Raw genomic sequence first — 12,110 nt, forward strand, 5'->3', positions numbered from 1 at the left:
AGTCTCTAAATTTGCAGATTTGGGCAAAGATCTAGACCGATTGTGTACTGCGATTGTACAATCCAAGATGGCGGTATACCATGAATCTACCTTAAGATAAACCATTATTAGTAATGCAATGATATTTGGTATACATTTGTATTAACATTTGAATGTTAAGTTTCCATGGAGATTATATGGCCCTCATCCTTATCGTGGTTTTTATGCCCCCTGCAACTGAAAGTTGGGGGGGGGGGGGGGGGGGGGGCATATTGTTTTATCCCCATCCGTCTGTCCCATTATGGGTATATAGTTATTCCTGATAACTCTTCCTACAGTTTAAATGTTAGGAAGTTTTCACTTTGATGGCTGTTTGTACATATATTGAAGGTGTGCATGTGGTCAGGGTTTTGATTTTTATTGATATTTGCTCTTTTGGGAGATAGTTGAAGTTTGTCATTTTCGGAGTATATACTTGCATAAGAGGTGCATAGCGTTTCAGTATAACTCCTCCTACAGTGAACCATAGACCTATGTGCTCCCATGCTCAACTTTGTGTATTTTAGAATAACACTTTGAATCTGCGGGGGTATCATTTGTGTCTCCAAGACACAATAATATTGCAAAGAAAGTCCTACATTGACTTTGTTATAATACAGTTACTTCAGAATGAAGTGCGGGGGCATCACTTTGTCTAGTTTAACTTTGAAATTTTTACATAGTTGATGTGCAATTTTGTGATTAGATCAGATTTAATGGAAACATTTATGATAAATCAGTGGTATTTTGTTATGCAGTTGCATCATCATTAGTATTTCTTATTTCTATCCTGCACCTTCAGTCATGGTTCTTTGACTTTGAAAGTTTAGCATAGTTTACATGTTAAAGTATTGCTATTTCAATTCCATCATTTGCATTATACTATCAAAATTACATAAAGGCTACAAATATCTTTAAGTAAACAGTTTATTTATTATGTCTCATGCCTAACATATGCTAAGAACTTATTGCTTTGACTTTATCTTCACCTGCAAGTGGTCTTGTCAAATTCAAGTGCTACTACACATCAAAGGTTGTGCACTGATATTTGGTTCTGGGTAAGTTCATTAATTGTATTGTGTATTCGTCTGTTTATGTTTATTTGCAATGGAAATAAAAAATGTGGCCTTTATCTGATTTTTGTGCTCCGTTGTTCAAGTGAATTTTGTCTCGCCTGTGACGCAGTATGCAGGACATAGTGATTACTATACAGCGGAGGTGACAACGTAAAATATTGGTTTAAAGCTTTATATATCAGAAGGTAGTTGTAAGACCTGGATGCTTCATACCTGGTATGCAGAAGTCTTCTGTTACAAAGTTTTTGTCTGTAATATGTCCTATGTCCTCGACCTCATTTTTAGTCCCCAACCAACGAAGTCAAAGGGGACTTTAGGTTTGCACTCTGTCCGTCCGTCTTTCTGGCAAAATCAGTTTTCCACACTTTTTATACGACCGCAAAAAATTTTTGCGGTCGTATATTGGTTTGGCGTCGGCGTCGTCATCCGGCGTCATTGTCCGAAGACACATTGGTTTTCGCACTCTTACTTTAGTTTAAGTGAATGGATCTCTTTGAAATTTTACCATAAGGTTCAATACCACAAAAGGAAGGTGGGGATTGATTTTGGGGGTTATGGTACCAACAGTTAAGGAATTAGGGGCCAAAAATAAGCATTTTCTAGTTTCCAGACAATAACTGGAACGGTGTATGGATCTCTCTGAAATTATACTACAAGTTTCCATACCACAAAGGGATGGTTAGGATTTGCTTTGGGGGGTTATGGCTCAAACCGTTTAGGAATTAGGGGCAAAAATGGGGGAAAAACAAGGTTGTCCTGGTTAATGGACAAATACTTTAGTACAAAACATAATTTAAAGCAGTGTAAAGGAGATAAATCAAATACATCATTGAAATTATCTCCCTTACACTGCTTTTAAATTATGTATAAAGTAATGGTTAATGAACAATTAAGATAATTTAAAACCGTGTAAGGGAGGTAATCCAAATACAACGTTTTGGTTACTTCCCTTACACTGCTTTTAAATTATGTTTAAAGAAATGCATATTTATAAAGGAAGACCAGTAAAAATATCTGCAAATGTTGCATCTTTTTTTTTTTACAAAAAAATTCATATGAAAGATTTGACACTATATTTTAAATTCTATTATAAAATAGATTAAGTTAGCACTATGGTAAATTTAAATGGGTAATTATGGTTGCAAACTCCATTGGAAATTTGAATTGAGATTATGACCATATCTTGAGGGAAAGAATTTTTTGGGGGAAAAAAGGGGGGGGGGGGGGGGATAGAAAGAAATTATGGGGGGTCAATTTTTTCTCATTTCAGATTTCAGAAATTAAAAAGAATTATTCTTCAAATATTTTTTTTTTTCAAGTTTCAAATATTGAAAAATTTCAAGAAGTAATCTTTAATTGCACAGTATGGCGCATTAGATATGTAAAATCTTTGACCACATTTATTTATTTGTTATGCCGAATCTAACCGTGTATTTAGATTTTTAATTTTGGGGCCAGTTTTCAAATTGGTCTACATTAAGGTCCAAAGGGTCCAAAATTAAACTTTGTTTGATTTTAACAAAAATTGAATATATGGAGTTCTTTGATATGCTGAATCTAAACATGTATTTAGATTTTTGATTTTTGGCCCAGTTTTCAAGTTGGTCCAAATTGGGGTCCTAAATTAAACTTTGTTTGATTTCAACAAAAATTGAATATATGGGGTTCTTTGATATGCTGAATCTAACCATGTATTTAGATTTTCTTATTTGTGGGCCCGCTATCAAATTGGTTCATATTGAGGTCAAAAGGGTCCAAAATTAAACTTTGTTTGATTTCATCAAAAATTGAATTATTGGGGTTCTTTGATATGCCAAATCTAACCGTGTTTTTAGATTTTTTATTTTGGGTCCCATTTTTTAAATTGGTCTACATTAAGGTCCAAAGGGTCCAAAATTAAACTTAGTTTGATTTTATCAAAAATTGAATTCTTGGGGTTCTTTGATATGCTGAATCTAAACATGTGTTTAGATTTTTGATTATGAGCCCAGTTTTCAAGTTGGTCCAAGTTGGGGTCCAAAATTAAACTTTTTTTTATTTCAACAAAAATTGAATATATGGGGTTCTTTGATATGCTGAATCTAACCATGTATTTAGATTTTTTATTTGTGGGCCCCGCTATCAAATTGGTTCATATTGAGGTCAAAAGGGTCCAAAATTAAACTTTGTTTGATTTCTTCAAAAATTGAATTATTGGGGTTCTTTGATATTCCAAATCTAACCGTGTATTTAGAATTTTAATTTTGGGTCCCGTTTTTTAAATTGGTCTACATTAAGGTCCAAAGGGTCCAAAATTAAACTTAGTTTGATTTTATCAAAAATTGAATTCTTGGGGTTCTTTGATATGCTGAATCTAAACATGTGTTTAGATTTTTGATTATGGGCCCAGTTTTCAAGTTTGTCCAAGTTGGGGTCCAAAATTAAACTTTGTTTGATTTCAACAAAAATTGAATATATGGGGTTCTTTGATATGCTGAATCTAACCATGTATTTTGAATTTGGACATTGGACCATAATAGGTAAATTAAAAAAATTCAAGTTCTTAGACCACATTCTTTCTGTGTCAGAAACCTATGCTGTGTCAAATATTTAATCACAATCCAAATTCAGAGCTGTATCAAGCTTGAATGTTGTGTCCATACTTGCCCCAACTGTTCAGGGTTCGACCTCTGCGGTCGTATCAAGCTGCGCCCAGCAAAGCATTTTATTTTCTTCGTGCTTGAAGATATTGATTTGATATTTGGTTTATATTTTCATCATGGACAAGTTACAGATCAAGTTCAAATTTTGTTCCTTTCTGATGATTTTGTCTAGAGTTATGGTCCATGGACTTAGTAAATTCACCCAAATATTCAGTTTTCCGCACCTTTTTTCTTCGTGCTTGAAGATATTGAATTGATAAGTTATCTACGTTCATATCCGTAGATATGGATATTTTAACACCCTGAAGTATCCAAGTACACCCTGAGGCGCAGCCGAAGGGTATACAGGATACTGATAACGAATTTATCCCCGGTCTTAGTCTAAATCTGGCAATTTTTTTAGAGAAATTCGACCACAAAGTTTAACGTGAAAGCAACGTTTTTTTCATTTTTTAAATATCTTTTATTGAAATCTGGGAATTTGACATAATTTAAACGGGGTGTAGGGTACTTTCTGAAATGGGTTGAATTTGGCACGCAATGTTGTGAGAGTTACATCATAAACGGTGTGATGCCAACGTGGGTCATTTGCATAGCTAGGTCAGTAGTACCATTCATTGACAATGTGGCTGCATAGTGATCCATTTACTAAAATGAGTGCAAATAATCGATATACAAATGTAATAAGATAAAATCATTAGTGGATTAAGTATTTAATTATACAGACATCATGGAAAATCTACAGAATTTGATATTTCATAAGGAACAACCATGGAACTAAGGAAAACGCACGTGAAATCCCCCGATGTAATGGGTAGCAATGTCCGGGGATATGGGTTAGCAACACCCAGGGGCTATGGGTTTTGTAACGACGTGCGTTAACCAATCAAACTCCTAGAAATATACTAAGCCGGGGATAAATAGTGTTATAATGACAAGTTACAGATCAAGTTCGAATTTTGTTCCGATCTGATGATTTTGGGCAGAGTTATGGTCCTTGGACTTAGAAAATGCTCCCAAATAATCAGTTTTCCACCCTTTTTTGGTCATGCTTGAAGATATTAATTTGATAATTGGTATGTAGCTTAATGATGATAAGTTACAGATCAAGTACAAACTTTGTCACAGTCTAATGATTTTGTGCAGAGTTATGGTCCTTGGACATGGAAAATTCACTCAAACAATCAGTTTCCACACCTTTTTTTCATCATGCTTGAAGATATTGACTTGATTTTTGTCGAGCCTTCGACTTTTGTCGAAAAAGCGAGACATAGCGATCCTACATTCCGTCGGCGTCGTCGTCGGCGGCGTCCACAAATATTCACTCTGTGGTTAAAGTTTTTGAAATTTTAATAACTTTCTTAAGCTATCCTGGATTTCTACCAAACTTGGACAGAAGCTTGTTTATGATCATAAGATTATATTCAAAAGTAAATTTTGTAAAAAAAAAAATTCCATTTTTTCCGTATTTTACTTATAAGTGGACTTAGTTTTTCTGCCAGTTAACATTACATTCACTCTGTGGTTAAAGTTTTTAAAATTTCAATAACTTTCTTAAACTATCCTAGATTTCTACCAAACTTGGAAAGAAGCTTGTTTATGATCATAAGACAGTATCCAGAAGTAAATTTTGTAAAAAAAAAATTCCATTTTTCCGTATTTAACTTATAAATGGACTTAGTTTTTCTGCCAGGAAACATTACATTCACTCTGTGGTTAAAGTTTTTGAAATTTTAATAACTTTCTTAAACTATCCTGGATTTATACCAAACTTGGAAAGAAGCTTGTTTATGATCATAAGATAGTATCCAGAAGTAAATTTTGTAAAAAAAAAAATTCCATTTTTCCGTATTTTACTTATAAATGGACTTAGTTTTTCTGCCAGTTAACATTACATTCACTCTGTGGTTAAAGTTTTTAAAATTTTAACAACTTTCTTAAACTATCCTGGATTTGTACCAAACTTGGACAGAAGCTTGTTTATGATCAAAAGCTAGTATCTAGAAGGAAATTTTGATAAAATTTTGTTCCATTTTTTCTGTATTTTACTTATAAATGGACTTAGTTTTTCTTCCAGTCAACATTACATACATTCTGCAGTTTAAGTTTTTAAAACATTTATTAGATTCATAAATTATCCTGGATTTTTACCAAACTTGGACAGAAGCTACTTACAATCAAAACATAGTATAGAGGGGAATATTTTTATTAATTTTTTTCCTCAATTTGTTGAGCCTGCGATTAACACCAAAAGTAGGCGAGACACTGGGTTCCGCGGAACCCTTACGAATTTTTTATTATATAGTTTACACCATGACAAGTTATAGATCAAGTGTAGCATTTTGTTCCAGTATAATGAAAGTAGGGGACTATGTATTGTCATGTATTGTCATGCAATACTCTCAGAATGCTTGTTATGGTTACCAATTGAAAATGAAATTTTTTGTCACGTCAAGTTCTCACTCATGATTAATAGGATAACTGTATATGGGATCCTTGCAAGGTCTACAGGTCCATCTGACATGATTCACCTGAACTCCTGTCATGGATCAATGATTTAAGGTTAAGTTATGTGGTCAAGTCCATATCTCGGATACTATCAGCAACAGGTTAACTATGAAAGGTGTACATGTCTGTCTGGCAAGTTTCATCTGATGTTGCTCTCATTTTTATGGTCCATTGGTCAATGTTAAACTTTTGTGGTTTTGTCAGTTTCTCAGATACTAAAGCAATAGATCAGCTTTATTTGGTGTATGGAATGATCTAAGGTGTACATGTCTGTCTGTCATGGTTCATCTGACCCTGACCTCATGGTTCATTGACTACTTGAAAAAACAGTTAAGATTTTTTGCAATGTTAATTTCTCTCTAATTATGAGTAATAGGATACCTGTATTTAGTATGTGCGTTCCTTGCAAGGTCCTAGTGCCTGTCAGACAGTTTCATCTGACCTCGACCTCATTTCATGGATCTGTTAACAAGGTTAAGTTTTTGTTAAGTCCATATCTCAGATACTATAAGCAATAGGTCTACTATATTTGGTGTATGGAATGATTGAAAGGTGTACATGTTCAACTGGCAGGAATCATCTAACCTTGACCTCATTTTCATGGTTCAGTGGTTAAAGTTAAGGTTTTTGTTCTTTTTTGTCAAACCTGCGACTTTTGTCGCAAAAGCGAGACATAGCGATCCTACATTCCGTCGGCGTCGTCGGCGGTGTCCTAAAATATTCACTCTGTGGTTAAAGTTTTTGAAATTTTCATAACTTTCTTAAACGTGCTATTTTTAATTATTTAAAAATATATAATTGGCGACTGAAGATTAAAGAAATAGACTTTATACTGTTCGAATTATTTCGGTTCTTTACTTTTAGCTAATGATACAACTTGTTATGAATTTTATAACACAACAATGCATTTTGATTGGTTCCTTTATAGACTTGTGATTTAAAGGAATTAAAGTTTTTCATTCTGCCGTTGATAGCCGAAAACTAACCCTCCCATTATTTATCCCACCCAATATTTATGATCAGTAGTTTCATTCTCATTTTCTGTGGAAGTTTTATTTTTCAGCGTATGTTCCTTGCTAATTTGTTACTGTGGATAGACGAATTTACAATGTAATTGAGTGATTAAAGAACGATCGAGCAACTTAGTTTATACCTGATAATTTGGATTCGGATTATTTCGCAATGGATTCAAGACATTTAAGATTTATTGTTACCCGCTGGATATAGACGTGTGAGCAAAGTGTTGTTGATAAATGGTGCTAAACATTGATTGAATTAACTTTAACGTCTATTATTGTTTTTTCATATGAAATTGTAATAATTTGCCAAAATTAAATGTTTTATTTTAATTCGCTTTAATCATTTCTTAGCATTTAATTAGTATTGCTTTGCATCCAGTCGTCTCATGGTTTATATATCTGCGTCTATTTACTTCGTAAGAGCAAATTTATCCTGCATTTCAACCAAACTTGGACAGAAGCTTGTTTATGATCATAAGACAGTATCCAGAAGTAAATTTTGTAAAAAAAATAAATCCTGTTTATCCGTATTTTACTCATAAATGGACTTAGTTTTTCTGCCAATTGACATTACATTCACTCTGTGGTTAAAGTTTTTCAAATTTTAATAACTTTCTTAAACTATCCAGGATTTGTACCACACTTGGACAGAAGCTTGTATGTGATCATAAGATAGTATTCAAAAGTAAATTTTGTTAAAAAAAAAAATCCTGTTTATCAGTATTTTACTTATAAATGGACTTAGTTTTTCTTCCAGTTAACATTACATTCACTCTGTGGTTAAAGCTTTCAAAATTTTAATAACTTTCTTAAACTATCCTGGATTTGTACCAAACTTGGACAGAAGCTTGTTTATGACCAAAAGCTAAGTATCTAGAAGGAAATTTTGTTTAAATTTATTTCCTGTTTTTACGTATATTACTTATAAATGGACTTATTTTTATTCCAGTTAACATTAGGTACAGTCTGCAGTTAAAGTTTTGAAACATTTATTAGATTCATAAACCTTCTTGGATTTTTACCAAACTTGAACAGAAGCTTCTTACAATCAAAAGATAGTATCTAGAGGAAAATTTTTGATAATTTTTTCCCCATTTTTGTTGAGCCTGCGATGAACAGCAAAAGTAGGCGAGACATTGGGTTCCGTGGAACCCTTACGAATTTCTTCTAATACTATATGCAATAGGTCAACTATATTAGGTGTATGGAAATATTTTACGATGTACATCTCAGTCTGGCAGCTTTAATTTGACCTTGACCTCATTTTCAAGGTTCATTGCTCTATCTTATGTTTGTATGTTTTGGGTTTTCTTAAACTATAAGCAATAGGTCAACTATATTTTGTGTATGGAATGATTGTAAGGTGTATATGTCTGTCTGGCAGGTATCATCTGACCTTGACCTCATTTTCATGGTTCATTGGTCAATGTTAAGTTCCATGGTTAAGTTTGTTTCTTAGATACTATGAGCAATACAGGTCAACTATATTTAATGCATAGCTTGATTGTACAGTGTTCATGTCTGTCTGGCATGGTTCATCTGACCTTGACCTCATTTTCATGATTCATTGGTCAATGTTAAGTTTTCCTGGTTAACTTCCTTTCTAAGAAACTATACATATTATAAGCAATAGGTCAACTATATTTGGTGTACGGAATGATTGTTAGGTGAATATGTATTTTCGGTTTGGTTTATCTGACCTTGACCTCATTTTCTTGGATCATGTTAAGTTTATGTGATACTTGTAGTAAAGCTTTATATTTAGGACTATCAACATAAAATCAATGGTCTGTAAAGCAGGTGAGACATTTCAGCGTGTGCACTCTTGTTTTCCTAAGGTACAGGGTAAAATATTTTACCCCATAACACCTACTTTTCTTTTCATACAAGACTTCAATAGCTCATAAAAGGTCAAATACCAAAATTTAAACAGATTATAGATTTCTTTTCTTACAATTTTAGACCCAAATAATGCCAATGTAAATATAAGGTAAAAGTGCAAGTTAGCCTTTTCCCGCCATAGCTTATTTTGTTCCGTAACTAATGCTCTTCTGATATGAAGTATCAATGTTTTAAAATTTCACCTGACTACATCTTTAAGAAGTAATGGTTGAATAATTTTAATGTCAGTCTGGTATGTTTTGTCTGACCTTTGCCTTTTTTCATGGTTCATTGGTCAATATCAAGTTTTCATGGTTATGTATGTTTCTTAGGTACTATAAGCTATATGTCAACTATATTTTGTGTATGGAATAATTGCATGGTATTAATGTTGCGATTAACAGTTTATAGCTTTATTTCATAAAGACCAACTCAAACACCAGTTGATAAGATATTTCCATAACAAATTTTGAGAACAGAAATATAGATATAAATTTTTCAAATAATAATGAAATAATGAAATACTGTATCCAATCTGCTCATAAAAGATAACAACACCTAATTTTGCATACAGTTTATTGCAAATTAATGAGTAACCTTCCTCTTAATGTTCACTGCATTCTATAGAATTTTCAAACTGATGTAAACAACCTTTTTTTTAATAAAATAATCACAAGCTAATTTCTATTTACTATTGCACTATAAAAAAAATATTAAAAACAAGAATATGCATCCATATGACCCACTATCACATTTTATGTTTGGTGAACTGCAAAATCTGGGTCACGGCACCAATTTGGCACATATTTAAAATATAAGTCCATATTATAATGAACATCTGAACTAAGATTCAAGTTGACATGTCCATGAACTCATGGTAAACTACAAAAATGTACCTTAAACCAAAACTTTAACCTGAACAGTAGACAGGGCATAATCCAAAATATTTCCACCTATAGTTTTGACATTGTGAGGGGGCGAGACAGGGGTGCTCCTTTTATTGCTTTTTAACAAATATCTAAGCAAATCCCCTCTTGTACCCGTTTTAAAGGACAAAAAAATACTAAAAGAATTGTTCTAACTCATACTGATTGTATGCATTATAACCGTTTTGATTTCATTTTAAAAAAGATATACTAAAGAATAAAATCTTCAAAAATATACACCTTTCAATTGCAAATATTATTGCAAAACATTAAATGAAAAATATCAATATAATCCATTGGTATATAATAAAATGCCTTTATTAACTAATGACTTACATTATAAATTGTCAATCAATTCAATTCCATGTGTCTCAGAACTAGTCTTTAATACAGGTTTAATGCACAAAAACCTGTTAATTATTTGACAAAGAACAAACATATGTTACTACAGATTAAGAAAATTTTATGAATACAGGATATTAGCTTCCAGTTTTTGGTTCAAAAAGGTGTCAAAAAATGGAAGTGTGTACATGTATTACGCGAAATGTGTTAAAATTGTTGGTTTTTTTTTCGTATGACCAGAGACATATTGTATTTTTATATATGTATGAAAAAATGGTATGATATAATATTTTTTTCTTTAAGTTTTAAAGGTTGACAATCTTGGATATGCACCTATTCTAAGAGGCCACATTTGTTTACCTATATCGAACTAATAGTAGAATGGCCTTTTGGAAACATTGAAAATACATGTTATAGAAGCTCTTGCACATTTCTTACTGTAGGACTAGTAACAAGTTGTCAAAACACTTATGTCAGAGAATTATTTTGAGTCTTAAAATGTCTCGTATGTACAACAAAAGTGGACTTATTCTGTAATATATTGATGGCCCTGAAAAGGGCTGTTTGTGAATGCTATTCTCGGCACCAGATGGATTTCCAATACTTGATTCTTTTGTCACTGGACAGATTTCTAACCTTGCTGTTTAGTTTACATGCGTCAGTAACATCATTTTGATGGAGGATAACGCAAGAATAAATCACGAGACCTAATAAAGTTCTTTATCGTGAGTATTAGGGCAATTTATCGTACATTATTAATCAACATTCTTTGCATTTAAATGAAACTTAATCCAATAAGTTCATATTGAACACTGAACAAGAGGCTGTCAGAGAGACAGCAAACCAGGTTTTCCTGCAGTGGTCGAACCCTGAACAGTTGAGCAAGTATGGATACAACATTTAAACTTAAAAACAGCTGTGAATTTGGATTGTGATTGAATATTTGATACAGCATAGGTTTGTGATCAAAGAATTGAAAAAATTGAAATTGGACATTTACCTATTATGGTCCAATATCCAAAATCTATGTACATTGCTAGAATAAGCATATCAAGGAATCCCAAGAATTCAATTTTTGATGAAATACTTCTTAGTTAAACCATCTCTGTTCAAAGGGAAATTTATTTCCAGGAACCAATAATGTAAAATTAAAATTAGATATGTTTTAACTATAGTTCTCTAGAATTAGATATGATGTAATTAGATATTATGTTATATTTATTTTCAAATTATAACCCAATATAATTAATAGTTTTCAAATAAATCTGTCACTACAATTATAATTGGGTGATTGACAATTACCAGATGGTGTGTTATCTTGATAAAAGGTGAAAATCATTTAAAAACACTTAGTGTAATCAAACTTTATATATATAGTTAATAGTTCCCGATATTTTTTTTCTTTCATTTGTAACTAACTAATAAAGATCTGTAACTTATCTATGAAATTCTACAACTTTATCTACACAATGTAATGTAATGAAATATATCCTTTAATACAAATAGATTATTGTGTAATGAATTTGCAAATCTGGAAAGGATCAAGTAAAAATTAAAATAACACACACTCAGACAATTAGTTTATACAGAATAACAAACAAACCTACCACAAAATTGTTCAAACAATTTACCAAAGAAAAGTAAAAAAAAATCCAAAATGTCATTTATCAATAATACAATGTCTTTTAAAAATCTTTT

Source organism: Mytilus californianus, unplaced genomic scaffold (assembly GCF_021869535.1).
Source record: "Mytilus californianus isolate M0D057914Y unplaced genomic scaffold, xbMytCali1.0.p SCAF_8, whole genome shotgun sequence".
In the NCBI taxonomy this organism is placed as follows: domain Eukaryota; kingdom Metazoa; phylum Mollusca; class Bivalvia; order Mytilida; family Mytilidae; genus Mytilus; species Mytilus californianus.